General features: G+C 31.4%; 1 protein-coding gene across 7 annotated transcripts in view; it reads right to left on the bottom strand.

Annotated features, from left to right (window-relative positions):
- Window positions 1–16172, bottom strand: part of Camta (Calmodulin-binding transcription activator) — a 307476-nt gene that overhangs the window by 34259 nt on the left and 257045 nt on the right. The gene's annotated exons all lie outside the window — the stretch shown is intronic.

Genomic DNA, 16172 nt, shown 5'->3' with positions numbered 1-16172 from the left:
CTCAAGGGTATATAATGCTTTTCAAATCACTTCCATTAGACACTTTAGTCAGAAACTTATTTTCGACACCTTGTTTTGAATGAATGTTTAGTGAAGCTATTTTTTTTCAATTTTGTTGCGCATTGTTTCGTCAAGCATATTTTTACATAAAATTATTTGCAAAAAAACTTACACGGTGGCAAATCTAAGATAACAAAGAAGAGTAAAAACATAGATCGATCATACAGATCATACATATTCCTACTATATTAAAAAAAAATTTGTAGTATTTATAAAAACACTAAAAACACATACAAAATTGAATCATGTCACAGAAAAAACTAAAAAACTGTATTGACAATTTATAAAACATTACTACCTGCTATATAAAAATATAATTAAAGAGTAGGAATGACCAAATAAAGTTTTCAAGTCTTATTATATTTTTATGTAAGAGGTGAAAAGTGTTTTGTCTATCAATAACTATTAGAAATATTGATGGACAAAACGTCAGTATGACATATGTCAGTATCAGTATGAAGTTTAAATATTGACCTTGAATAACGCATAGAATAAATTGCTCGAAGATAGTATGCAAACCATTTTTTTTATATATTTTAAGATCATTCTAACGATCTCGAAAGTTAAGACACACACAGTATATTCATATCTTGTTACCAAACAATTGCATTAATAATCGTGATTATTTCGTGGAATATCTTTAATAGCACATCTGATCCGAGACATTTATCAATTATAAATACAACTGTAAAAATACTCTTTGTTTGGAAAAGATGCAATAGACAATATGTTCTACCTAGCGTATTAAACTACTGTGCTTCTATAATTGGTTACCGATCGCTGGATCTGAACCGTTTCTAAAAAATGCAAGATGTTATTAGCAAACTAGTCGAAATGTTAAAAAAAACTGAGCCTTAACCTAGCGGAAGAGAATTTTGTTTTTTTTTAACAAAAATGAGCGATGAAATTTAATGAAACATGAGAATCAGATAAATTAAAACTGATTTTAGAAGAACAGCAAACATCAAAGTAATATTGATTTAATATTATTTCTTACATTAAAATAAGATTAAAAACAATTTGAGAAATAAGCAAAAGCAGTGAATGCTATAAATTTTATGATAGAGAAAGGAAAACAGTAGATACATTTTAAAACAAACTACATATTTTAATAAATAGTCTACTTAGATGTATGAACTTATGATTTTTTCATATTATACGTGTATTGAAATAATTTTTTTAAGATTTATTTTCTTAAAAGTAAGCATTTGAGACCATTTTTATTGTACATATCCTTTGAAACTAATTATATTGTATATTTAAAGCTATATATTTGTATATGCATGCTCAAAATATTGACAAATAATATTTATTACAAAAATATAAAATCTATTTAGCCATTAAATTATGGCTTTACGATATATATGTGTGAGATTAATTGCAAAGTTTTGATTTTTATTTTGTAAAATATGTTTAAAAATGACAATAGTTTTAATCTGATGTTGTTACAATACATACTCGTATATGTAAATCGCGTGTATATGTAGCGTCTGTTGTGATTTTATAATAATATTATTAATATTTAAAATATATAAGGGATACTGTATTTTTAATTATGTTGGATGCTTTCTTTCCTAACATGCTGTACTTTAAAAGAAAATGCCACTCAAAATTCATGAGATTTACACCAAGATAACCTTGTGGATAAAAATACTTTTTTTTATTATCAGGTAATGGTCGGCCCTGCTATACAAACATGCCGCTGAAATTGACTTTGCGCATAATTTTACAAAAAAAAAATACTATCTACGATTTGACCTCACCAAAGCCGGCAATTTCCTCGTTTTCCACGGGGGTCCGACAATTTCCGCGCCGAACGACGGACATGGCGAAAAATCACGATACGGTCGTCGAAAATGGATATTTTCGCAACTTGATAATTTGATCGTGCCGATAGCGTAAATAATGATGAAATCGACATTTTTTATGAGGACCTTTCACGGAAATGTTGAATTAGGTGACCTCAGAATTTAATCACACTTTTCGATAGCGTTCCGATGAATAAAACAATTTATTACATTTCATTCACTATAAGATTATAAATATATATATGTTTAATAAATATAAAAAAAAATATTATTTTAAGTAAATCCAACATTAAGGAATAATAAAACAGTTCTGTTCAATTACAAATGGCTCAAAGTAAGCACGGCTTTCATAAAAAAATAAAAATAATAAAAAACAATGTGCAGTAAAGACTTGAACTCGTAGTTAAGGCTGTGGAACGCTTCGATGGTGAATTTTTAAACTTTTATGTGAGATGAAAGCGCGGATGTGCTGAAGAAAAAGTTTGTATGTACGAATAATGGAAAGCTTTTAACTTTTTTCAAATATCATTAGTCGGCATTCTAATTTGTTCCTTTTGTGGATTTCCTGTGAGATCCTTTATTGATAAAATTAAACCTCCTGCATATAAAATGCTTTATGCTTTAATTACATTTTGCAAGTATATATTTACGTTATCATATTACGATTAAATTACTAGTGGCTCTTTGAACTGGCTTTCTCAGAAATATTTCTAAGTAATCAATCATATAAAAGATAATTATGAAAATAAAAGCAAATTATATAATTAAAAAATGATGAGAAATATATTAGGCGGAAATATATACATATAATAAAATAACAATTTAATTTCCTTAATTAAACTTTCGTGCAAGGTTATTATATATGTTTAATGAAGCAATTAAAACAATAATACAAAATTTCAGTTGTATTAAACATAGATATACTAAATATATAAATTATTCTTGAACGGTTGGAATCTTACGTGTTTCTCAATTTGACAACAAATATACTAGAAATATATTTACGGCTCAAGGAATATGGTATAGAAGTGTAGATTTATATTTCATATCTAGGGTAAACTGTAGAGGTAAAATATTTACAGGGTTTTCAGAGTGTAAAAGAAACACCTTTGCGGTGGGAAACATTTACTATATTTTTTAATAAATATGTTTTGATTTCTTACGAAATATTAATAATATTTCATTAGAATTAAAAACAATATTAAATATCTAAATTTAAATTGGCTTAGTCGGTTATATTTATTCAAAACACAAGTAAAATATTTTTTACTTTTACTCTTAATATAAATTTCAGTTAACGATAAAATTTTAAATAACCGGTTAGTTAAATATATTTATATTCGATATTTTATCACATTAGCCAATTTATAACTTTTAAATACAAAGATTAAATTTATACATTTGTATAGAATATTTTTTTATATACATACTTAAACGAGCAGATTTTGAGAACATTCATTGATCTATAAACTTTTGAAATCTGTACGTATACATACACAGTGTAAAACGATGATGCGAATAAAGAGAGGTTCTACTGTATATATTTAAATAAATGAATAACATGCAAATCGTGTGTTTTTAGAGATAAATTTGAATGAAACAGTATAAACATGCTTATTATTTATAATAAAGTATTTTATATATTCATGCAATGCTTTAACAATATTGCTTTTTCAATGTCGCTTATCTGTTTCAATTGAATTTTATCTACAAAGGTTATCACACCAATAATAGTCTATAATTGTAAATATATGATCTTATAAATCAATAATATTTTTTTTTATCATGTAGCATTTTATAAAATTTACCACATAAAAGTGGGATGAATATGTGTAGCTGGTAAAAAGCACTAATTTCTGTTTTTATGAACACGGTGATATCAAGTTAACTCACTGTCAGATAAAGCTACGAAGCTTCGGTTAAGTATCATAAACATCATAAGGAAAAGTTTATTTTTACTTTCTCATGTCAAACATGAGATATTTGAAAATGTTTATGTCGATTCAATACAAAATGGTTTAAATTAAATTAAATTATCTATGTCTTGATATAATTAAAAATTGTGTTGTTATTGTAAAAAATATTCGAACGATACACAAGTCGTGACAAAATTACTCATATTGTTTTTTAAAAGTAACCTATAAAGATTTGTATATTTAAAAAAAAATGTTTATCTAATAGAAATGCACTTGTCATATCGCAACAGCGTTACAAATTACAGATTCTTAAAAAATGTTTCAAATGTTTCAAGACGGATGCAAATTTGATGTGGTGATTCCTAATCACTAGGAAAATAAAAATACAGTGCTTCATATATTGATAATAAAATTTTTAAGCAACTCTCATACTTTGTCTTTTTGTGAACTTTTTGTGGCGACCACACATATAGGCACATTTAGAAGGGCGATTGTCTCATTTTTAATGACCGTGACCAAACGTTCATTCATTAACAATGAGACAAACATCATGGCACAAGAGGGATTTCTTTTGACCACACAACACGGGTTGTTAAGAGAATCTCTTTTGTGACAAAACGGTACGGACGCAATCAATCACCACAATGCAAACCCTTTCCAAAGCATTCGAAAATCTGGAGCTAAGCAAAAAACTCGCTTTCGGAAATACACATCTGATTTCTCTAATTCTAAGAAGCCACTGCAGCGATTGGCCAGCTAGCATGCATCCCCCTAAAGGATATAAGCCCGGACTCCGACGAGGAAAAGGCAGACGGTCCGAGATACGAGACGGCTGAGGCACGAGACAGCAGAGCCAGCGACGCAGACGACCAGAGAGTTAAGATCTACCAGCAGCCATCCGGATGAAGCAGCCACGCGCCCTTACCGACAGACCAGAAGATCACACCTGACACTCGCTGCACGCAACTTAAGAACCCTGAGCATCATCTACGGCCATCACTACCTGCGCCACGTACACCTTCATCGCGAGAAACGTCACGCCGTAATCGTCCATAGTCAAAATTGTAATTATAACTTAATAAACAATCTTATAAGATTCACCGAAGAGTCAATGAGCCCCCTAATTTTTTTTTCATAGCTTAAAATAAATAAAAGCAAATACCCCTTAAACCTATTAATAGAATTTAACCACTAAATACAACTTGTGTAAATTTCATAGAACACAAACGACAAGAAATATTACTAGACTAGATAATTACTTATATAGTTTCTAATGAGCTTGATCAACTTTTTAATTAACCTAAATATCTGATTTATATAAATAAAAAACCTTATATGTACTTTTTCCCCACTAAGTAATTAAACTTGTATTACTAGAATCACAAAACATATTCTTTAATATAAAATATATTGTCTAGATATGTATGCTAAATATATTTGCTAAATGTATCGCAGAAAGGTACTGCTGGTTTATCCGGTTCACGTGCATTATACACTTTATTAGGGTTGCCAGGGCGGCAGCGAAGCTCATTTGTGTTGCCATGTACCGCTTTTGCAAAATTCTGTCTGTTCCGTTTACTTTAATCACGGACTTCGGAATATTAGGCACTCGTAATCACTACGAAACACAGAGAAGTTCTGAGCGGAAGAATGTACACCAATAACGATTCAGAGCGACGAGTTTACTTGCAGTGATTTGGACTTATTAATATAATTTTTATTTTATTTTCTTTTATAATTATTTACTACACACAATAGTATACTAATTCAGTTTGTGCGGAGAAGCGTAAATAACATGATCTCGGTGCGGTTATTAGAGTGTCGGATTTGACACCCGAATACCTATTTAATATTATAATAATAAGCTAATAATACGCCCTATGAAATCAGATCAAATATTGTCGTAATCTAGCGTTATATCTGACGCCAGTAATAAGATAACCTTAGAACTATTTTAGGTCAATGCTGGAAGAGTTAGTAAATTGTAAGACATTTAAAAGGGAGCATTTCGTTATGTATGCAAACTAATACAATATAACAGTTAAATGTTTTTACATACTATTTTTAGAGTCGCTCAATATATGCTAAACGTGAAAAGTATACACATCTCGCAAAAACCATTCATGTCTTTAGAGTCTATATTTACCCACCCTACAGTTCTTAATTGAATATATAAATCATAGACAAATTGAAGGGATTCTCTCACATAATATGAAAGTTCATTTTTTATTTTTACACTGCATCCAATTTCGTAAGGGTGCGTTCGCACTATAAATCATATGCTCATAGGGCACAGTCCTTCTAGGCACCTTTACGCCCCTCTCGCTTAATAAAGCGGTTATAAATCTTCAAGTTTATAATATGACCTTCATCGCTGAAGTCAGTGTTGTAGTTGCAAGCGGTGTCACAGACAGGAATGCTAATGTGTGTACAAGTGTCTTAATGTTGTCTACAGAGTTTTGCAACCTCCGAGAATTGCGGGTCGTTACCATCCCTGGGTCGCAGGGTCGTTATGACCGCATCCGCACCTAATTCACTTATATTATATACGTTAAATTCACTATGTGTGTATGTTTATCTTAATAGCGTGTCGGGACCGCTTGGTCGATAAATTATCCGAATGTTTAATACACAAGCGCGTGAGGTTTCGATTAAGGCGCTTATTAATGTAATAATAAGATAATTATATTTATAGCTAGAATTTTATATTCATTAACATTAATTGGTTATATCCATAAAATCATAAATGACATGAATTTTAATCAGAACACGATTAAGCAATGTATAGCTATATCCAGATCTCTTTAAGGTCCAAAGGGAGTATTAGCATATCAATAAGTTTGTCGCTAAAATATAGATGCGAAACTAACCTTTTGCATGAACGCCTTTAGGTAACATCTGTTGGATGCTAATATTATTATAAAACTAAAATTGAAGCACGCTCTATTTATTTTCTGGTACAGATGCGTAAATATTATATTATGCGTGAGCAAAATTTATTCAAGAGTATTCTAAATAAAAACGTAGCTTTTAATAAGCTTCGTGCAGTGCAATTGTCTTTGTGTCAGTGGGGCTTATTTTCGTTTAAGACAAAATTATTAAATGTTTCAGGAGTCTCTGAAGCAAGTTCGATCAGAAGATGCGAAGAGAAAAGCAGTAGTAAAAATTTAGTAGATCCAAGTTAGAAAGATTTTTAAATTCTGATACCTTGAACTCCGAAGTATATATTCAAGTGTGAATGTCAATAAAGTCATGAAAAGTCTGGAGGGAGTGTCTAAGAAAGTAATCATTGGTTGCTTGCGTTCTTGTATTCATAATCATGGCCCGCTTAATAAATTACTTTTTCATCCCTTTCGGTAGGACGGCCAACTACAAAAGAGTGGCCGTTGGCTGCTAGAGCAAATTACAGATGGCCTTTATCTAAGCGCTTTTACGCTGCATTCCTGTGAATCCCTTGGTAATAACAGCTCTGCTCAGACAACAGAGCGTCGCCGAGGGTCTGAGCTCCCAGATAAATACGATTCATAAGTGACGTATTCAACTAGTGTTGTTTCTTTGCATATAATGTAATTTGTTAAAAGTCTTTGAGGTTTAAAATATCATAAAATAGCCTGAATTTACTGGCATCCAAAATAGAATATTTAATTAGTTTGAAATTTAACTTAAAAGCAAAGAAAAATAATTAATGTTAAATATAAAAATTAATTAGTTTAAAAATTTTAGACAAGATTCAAAGGATTGGCCGGAGCTCATTAAAAAAATTGAGGTCAGAGGTCATGAAGCAGAGATAGGGAGAGAGAGAGACTCACTAACGAATTTAGAGAGACACCAACATTAGCTCTACTTGAGACTAAAATATCACCACAGCAAGGATTCTACTACTTTTATTACTACTAGGTCGAATTGTCTGCTGCAATATTTATAATTGCATTCGACACCGCCATTTCTGTATTTTGCTATAAATAATAAATTTGCAATAATCATTTTTATTTAATTTATTTTTTATTACAAATATGACCATAGATTTTCCAAGTATGCCATGATATTCATTATACAAACAATACTTATACCATTAAATAAAAATATAAAAAAATAATGTTTTGCGTGTTATTTGAGAAACTGAATGCCAAGTGCAATAGGAGCGTTTTAAAGCGCTGAGGTCCTGGCCGTGATGGGTAAGAGTAAAGGACGCGATCGCGACACTCTGGGGCACTCTAAAGCTCACAGCTGAAAGTCACTGAGCATTAACGGGTTGTTGACACCGCCCCTTAGTAACTTTAAAAAATGCTTTATTGAGTATACACTACGTCTAAAATACAATGAATTAATCACAACGCATCTAGAATATTTTTTAACAATATGCTTCGCTTCACATGGTTTTCATATAATAAAGCCATTTTCCAAAACGCTTCAAAGTAACGAATCGTTAAGATCGCTAATCAATTAATAAAGTAAAACGCGCTCCGCATAACGAAGCCGAGCAATATTGACGCCTCATCGAAAACTTTAGCGATGTGCATACAAAATCTCTATCCTTGCTCGAACGTAACTCCCAAGTCATCGACGGAAGTATTTCTGCTTAAAACACCTCCGCCTTAAACGTAAGAGAATTCCGCCGAGAAAGAATATCTGAAAAACGTGATAATGTGATAATTGACGATGCTGAAAGGTAGTCAATTCCCAATAGATCACCCTCACAGCGACTCCAGAATTTTTGTAAATAAAGTGAATCCGAATACGAAACACTTTTAGGTCATCAGCATATAATAAATATTTCGAGTTCGTATTTGGTGCATATGTGTAGTTGATGAAGGCAAAATAGCAGAGGATCTAGATTAGCTCTTTGCGGTACTCCAAAATGAGCGGCCACTTAAGTAACTCGAAAACAGATATTCAAACAACTTTAAAACGCAATACTATAAATAGCAAAGTCTATATTATGAGTTTTTGTAATAATCTATGTTGCGATAAAGCGATAAATTATTTGTCATTTTAGTTTCATCTTAGTAAATATATCTATTTATTGCTATGTCAGAGTCTTAGCTATACTAATCTATTAAAGCAAAATTATATTACAAAGTTTGACATTAATAAGACGCGTTATTATTAATTACGGTATTTAGAAGTTTTAAAGAACGAGCTGGAATAATGGCATTTAACAATAAAAGAGCTTTAGCCCAGGACAGAGGAAAACATTCGTCCAAAGAGGAATGAAAACTTTTGAGTTTAACTCAATATCACTTCGGCTATTTGAGGCGACCAGTTCACCGCCGCCTTAGAACTATCCCTTCAACACCTCACTGAAAATCTAGTTAATGATTTTCTCTTTGGTTCTGAATAACAACGCTGTCATTTGATTGTAAGTTACGTCATTGTATTATTAACTAAATTCAGTTAATTTAACATGAATAAAATCTTGTATTTTAAATATTTATATCAATAAAAACCTAGTTAAATAATTTATAAAGTTGAAGTTAAGACTTATAATTATGAGCATACGAGTTTAAAAAAAATAGGAACACGATTAATTAAATACGTAATTTTTATTGCAAAGCGCAAAATTAATTGTGTCAAAAACGATATATTGAATTTTTTTAGGCGAAACAGCCGCCGGCAGGTCTATATGCGGTGCGAGCGACATCGAGACCAAAATCTATCTTGTAATGTGATATTCGGCTCTGATACTTGGAATCGAACACAATCTCTTGGGTATCAAACATTATATTTGAACAATTACATAGTTGACATAAAAGCGGTTTTCCAACAATCAAAATTTGACACGTTGTTTATTCAAGATAAACATTTAAAACCCCAAGAGTCTTAGCTGTGACACGTATTTTTGTCATTTGGAGACCTCCAAACAGCCAGTGTGTCAAATCTGACCTACGCCACACTCACTGCGACAGTCGCTCTGCCGTCACATAATAAAGTTAACGATTTACGGCCGCGTTAATAAGCGGGGCGCGAACGGAGGCGCACAAGGGGCTGCGCCCCGGCGCGCATGATTTATCGTGGACGCACCCTCGTCAACTTGGATGGAACACGAAAACAGGAATGGAGTTGAGCAAGTCTGCGAAAGAGAAAGAGAGCGGATGCTCCCGCTGGAAAGCTGTTGATGTAGCGAAGAAGCTGCTGAAGCTACGTGACCTTTCGGAAAATAGTTTGCGGTCTGGCACTTTGCTAAAGTAACAAATCTCGCTCGACAGTGGTAATCTTGGCGAGGGAAACTTTGATACGTTGGGGAACTTCGCGCCGGTTGAATTAAAATCTTGAGTTATTATCTGACTTTATGTGGTTGGTTTATGCTATGTAAAAATATGTTTGTATGTGTCATTAGTTTCATCTTGCTAAAATGAAACTAATGACACATAAGCAAATATATAACTTTAGTTAAACATAAAGTTTTCTAAGCTTTTAGCAAGAATGAAGTTTTTACAAATGTAACTTTTTTATACTATTTTTATTTATTTTGCTATTGCATTATAACAAAGTTAACACAATTAGCAACCTTAACTAAAAAATTTCCATTAAGCTACAGTCATTCAGTTATATATTTAAAAAAATATAACCTCTGGGGAATACAATTATAAACGGAGAGTTCAGTTTTCGTGAAAATCACTCAACAACACATCAACCTAATAGTTTGACAAAGCATATATGCGCTAATTTTTATTTGGGAAAAAATACAGCATTTAATATTAGATATAGACAAAGCCTTTGACACGGTATGACGTAATAGTTTGAATCATAAATCATACAAATACAAAATCCCCGACTACAAGCTACGCTTAATACGCTCATACCTGAGAAGTAAAAAACATTCTGTTTCACTAAATAATGAACAATCGATACTGCGTAAAATTCCAGGTGAAATTATATGAGAAAGTTTGCTCGGGCTATTTTTATATTCTATGCTAACGACACCCCAAATAACCCCAAACTAATAAAACAAAAACGTGTTTATTTATATACGCTGGCAATACAGTAATTTTAATTAATGCTCTCGGTACAAAAACAAATCGCGTAGGAATTACAAGTGTTTTGAAAACCTTAATGAATATTTTGAGAGGTGGGACATTAAAATCAACCAAAATAAAACAGAAGCAATCATGTTTACGAAAAGTAGACAAACTTTGCCACTGTATTTTTAAAATAAACATGAAATAAAAAACATGCATTAAATACATGAACTGGACTTTACGCTTAAATTTAATAAAAATATTTTGGAACTTTTCTCTAAAAGGCTTGCCGCCATTGCGCCCCATAGAAAGAGCGCGCTGACTACAAAAAAATAAATTAATCATACCTAACTTAACTAACACGTGATTGCCCAGTGTGGATTAACACCAGTATCACCTATTTTTCTAAATTGTGAATCATTAAAAATAAAGCAATAAAAATAATATGTAATACACTTTTTTTTAAACTTTTATTTAAATACCATATTTTGCGTAATCACACTTACCCGCTAATTTAGTGTATCGGATATTACGACCACATTTTTTTCTTTGAAAAAACATATAATGTGTGATTAAAAAGCAAATAATATTTTTAAAAATCACTAATTCTGATTTTATATATATGATCTTAAATATGCCAAACAGTGCCACGTTAAAATGATTCAAAAGTTTCTAAATAAAGTGCTACGAAACATTGTGAAAACTCCGTGGTATGTTCGGGACAGACATATATCATGAACTAAGTGTCGAAGACGTTGCCAACGCTATAAAAGCTTTTGGTGCTAAACATGAATCGAGGCTTCAACAGCACGTCAACATCAAGGCAGTAAACTCCTCAGTGTAGACAACTTGAAAATATGGCTAAAGAACACTAAGTCCTTCGAACTGGTCTAGTTAGCATTTATTGCAACTCATTCACTTTTAGTGATTATGTAGTGTAGAACAAAAAACTTTTGCACTCTAATGGGTGAACATAGTGTTTAAAAACTTGTTGGTCATAAATAAGACCAGTTTTAATAAATAAAAATATTTACGATCAAAATTATTTAAAGGATTTGAGCTCAGGTCATTTAAATATTAGACACCGACGTATACTACTGGTCTATCTATTTTTTTATTGCAAAGTATAATATTCAAGCTTAAGTTAAATATCTATCTATAGTCTTGTTGATACTTTACATGTTGTTTTAATTCACGGAACTATTTGTGAATATTTAATCATAAAATAACACATTTACACATATCATTCAACACTTAATGATTTTTAATTGCTAAATCTAATGAAAGTAAATCGTTGATTATTGTATTTAAGCTTATTATATTGAACTTAAACTATTATAATTCGCTTTTACAACATTTACTTTCAATCGGCGGATAATTTTCCCGACAAAACTTTCTAAGGTCGGCCGAGAAAATGGTTGTCCTACGTCATCTTTGCGATTGACGTTTCGTCTAGGATTCACGTAGTGTTTGTTAATTATTTGGACGAAATTGTGTTGTTCAAACGTCGGTCGACCAAGATTCCCCATGAGGCCAAACCATCAAAGAGTATCCGGTTTCGGGACAGTACAAGCCCTCGGGCTCGGGTCCGATATAATGGGGTCCTCTTTGAGGAGTACACGAACAAACCATAACTTCTGCGTAAACGTATTATTAGGATGATAGGTACATAGGTGTGTGTTTATTGTTGATATTGTTAAAATGTTATACCGCATCAATATCGTGTGACGTTTTTATTTTGGTCAGTGATTAAACTAAAGAGAAAGCGGATCGTTAAGAGCAATTTGCATTAAAAACAATTAATATAATATATGCTATTTTTATTACCGTAATTTCTTTGCATTTTATAAAACACTGGCATATAAATAAAGAGCGCGAAACGCTTAATCTTAAATTCTTTATTACAAATGTATTTAAAATAATTTTAACGAATTAAATTATTATTTGACTAATTACAAGAAAAAAAAGAATAATAATTCTGATACTGCTATAAATAAAAAAAAAACAAAAAAATAAAAACTATAAAGCAAAAAAAAACGAGGCATCCTATTTATTATTAGGATTAAAAAGTATTATGATTAATAGCTCGGAAAAACCAATTATTTTGTTTGGTTTGAATTTTTGCTAGAGGTAATATGAAACTATTAAAATGATACATTTAAACTATGCATTATAAATTCATCGAAAAATATATGTTTTTTTATGGAAATAATATGAGTTTAAGAAATAAAAGCAAACGTGCAAAAATAGTTTTGGTCTGTTTTCTACAGAATCGCTGATTGTAAAATTATACACATAATAGCAAGAAAGGTTGTTTTTTCAACAGCTATTGATTTCAATATCTATCAAAAGAACTTCCTCCAAACAGTAAATAGTAGCGACGTGTCATTTGCACATGGCAACTATGCTACTTTCAACTTTTAGGTTGAAAATTGAGTTGAACAGCAATCTGCTGATAACGGGAAGAGAAATGACATGATGAATATTGTATATAACCAAGTATTGAAATAAATGTGTAATAACAGGTTAAATAGAATTAATTTTAATCGATTAAAAAATAAGACTTATTTTATGCCGAGCGAATCTAGAGAAAAAAATATCTCTTATATTTTCAACGCCCATAATATTATATTTTTTTTACCTTTCATAGGAATAATATATTTTAAAAAAGTATGATACTTTATTTCCAAGGGTTTATAAAAGTACTTTTTATATACCGCAAACTTTATGCTTGATTGGAATTGAATCTAAAAAGCGCAACTAAAACTTTTTCTTTGATAAAAAATGTTTTATTCAGACAAAAGCGCCACATCCGAATTCAATAATCTTCTTATGTGCGGACGTTTCAGGTATCTGTACATAATGGTTTAGCTATACATATAGTATATATAGATATGTACGTACATATACACATACATACTCCACTCACGGCATAGCCTACTATGAACATAAATACACCTACCTATATAAATAGACATTTCAAGTTGTACACCTCTTAAGGGTTATATATATTCCCTCGCTCTCGATGGCTAAGTGTGGATATATCCGATTTGGCAAATCCGTTTAAAGGAGTGAGCGCAACCGCAAAATGTCTACTGCGTATACCTTGTGGCTAGGCATGATATGTATGTGCTACGCGAATACACAGTAGTAGTAATACTAGGGATGTTTCGTCCAATATCAATATTGAGATCGTGATCAGAATAAAAATGTTTCAATTATGACGCCTGTCGGTGTTTATATTTGAAAAATTAAACTCTAAGATCCACTTTGTGAATAAAAAGCTGACTTTTTCGCTAAAATATAAATAAAAACATTGACAATTTTACCACGTTAATATTGATTAAACCCTTGTTCTATTTTCTGAGTGTTGCTTATGCAAAGCGTGCTAAGATTCAAACTACGGACGTCATTTGAGGCCTAATCATATTTTACGTAGACTCATTTTAAAAATGTAACTTTTTTTTTATTTATTTATATATACATATGTACAGCGTGGTCATAATAGTGGGGCACCCCTTGGGTGTGTTGCTCTTTACAAGTGCTTTGTCTGACCAAAATATTTTAGCAGGTAGTTTAAAACTTAATTCTAAAAACTATAAAAAGGAATTTACTTTTAATTCCTCACTTGGGTTTTAAAAAAAGATTTCAGGTCAAATTATCTAGTCTTGCTTAAATAACCGTTACTTTTAATTGCGTGATTTCGACATTCTTTATTTTATTTTGAATATTATATAAACATTTAAAAAAATGACAAGAAAACGCACATTAAGTGAAGCTAAAAGAGCGAATACATTTATATTGCATAAACGACACGCTGTTTAATTAATTTGGAAATAGTTTAACAAATGGGATTCTTACAAATCAAAGCCAAGAACTAGAAGAAAGCGAAATATAATTGCCCAGTAACATCAAATGTTGATACGGGAGTCCCTTAAAAATCGTCTAAAAACGTTATTTTTTCGTGGACGATGAGAAAAAAGCCCAACAATGTGGATCTCAGAATTTGTAAAGCCCGAAACAAACCGTAGCTTTCAGAAATAAATAAAACTCGAAGGATAGAGTGGGCTCACAAACACCGAGATTGGACATTTCAAGATTAGGTGAAAATCATTTGGTCCGATAAATCTAACTTTAAGATTATTTTAAACTAAAATTGGTAATTTAAAAAAAATATATTAGGAATTTAATTTATGCAAAAAAATTTAAATCAATAATTTTTTTAAATAATCATGTTTTAAAGATGGTATAATACACGTGGTTTCGAAGAGTCGGAAAATAATATCTAATTGATTGCGTAGTACCCAAAGTAAAATATAGTGGCGGAAGCATTATGGTCTGTGAATGGCAGCAACAGGGGTAGCAAATCTGCATACTTGCGAAGGTAGTATGAATAGTGGCATTTATAGTTTAATGCTGCAATCCACTTTAATGGACTACTACTGTAAAATATTTCCAAGCACAGATCACATTAACATACGGTTCCAGCAAGAAAGCACTCCATGCCATACTTAGTAAAAAGCAGGGGTTAGTTTGCGTCAAATGGTTTAATGCTTTTACGATGGCCTACACCATGGTTTCCCAAACTATATTCCGCGGAACACTGGTGTTCCGCGGAACATCCAAAATAAGTGTTCCGCGGAGACTAAATAGATATTTCACAAAAATTTGGAGGAAATTAAAAAAATTGTTAGTCGTGCTAATACATAAAAATTGTGCATAAATCTGATAAAAAAGCTTAAAAATATGTATTAAATATTCAACATTGATGTGTATAAATTCTGAAGGGAAACGTTTCATAAGTCGGTGTTGTTTCTTTTGATAAAAAATTGTTGTTGTTGAATCTTTTGATAAAAAAATACAATTTTGGATTTTATCAGTTGAATCTAATAATTTTGATTGTTTATCTGTCTTGGATGAATGTTTAAATGAATTGAATTTTCAAGTTGATAAAGAAGTTTCACAAGTATTTTTAGAACACCTATATAACTTGAAAACAATTCTTTCGGAATATTTTCCGTGAACTAGTAAGGGCGATTCCTGGGTTAGCAATCCATTTTCTGTGACAGTTAAACCAGTGGGCTTAAGCGCAAGGGATTATGAGAATTTAATTGATTTAGTTAATGACTCTGAATTAAAACAAACATATAAAAAAATATACTAATATGAATTATGCAACCTAAAAAATAAGCTAAGTGTTTTGCCAAAATTTTCGGATTTGCCAAGTGTTCCGTCACTGAAAAAGTTTGGGAAACCCTGGCCTACACAATCACCAGACCTAAATCCTATAAAGTATTTATGGGCAAAAAAAAAAGTTTGCCAATCACAATCGCAACCCCAAACTTAGGCTGCGAGAAAAAATTCAGATAGGACGGAGAAAATTGTCTTCATTAGTTGACAGTATGCCAAAAAGGGTTGCAGCTGTAATT

Source organism: Plectrocnemia conspersa, unplaced genomic scaffold, assembly GCF_051122295.1.
Source record: "Plectrocnemia conspersa isolate PC_06_02 unplaced genomic scaffold, ASM5112229v1 ptg000002l, whole genome shotgun sequence".
In the NCBI taxonomy this organism is placed as follows: Eukaryota; Metazoa; Arthropoda; class Insecta; order Trichoptera; family Polycentropodidae; genus Plectrocnemia; species Plectrocnemia conspersa.
This window is presented reverse-complemented; position numbering and strand designations above follow the sequence as displayed.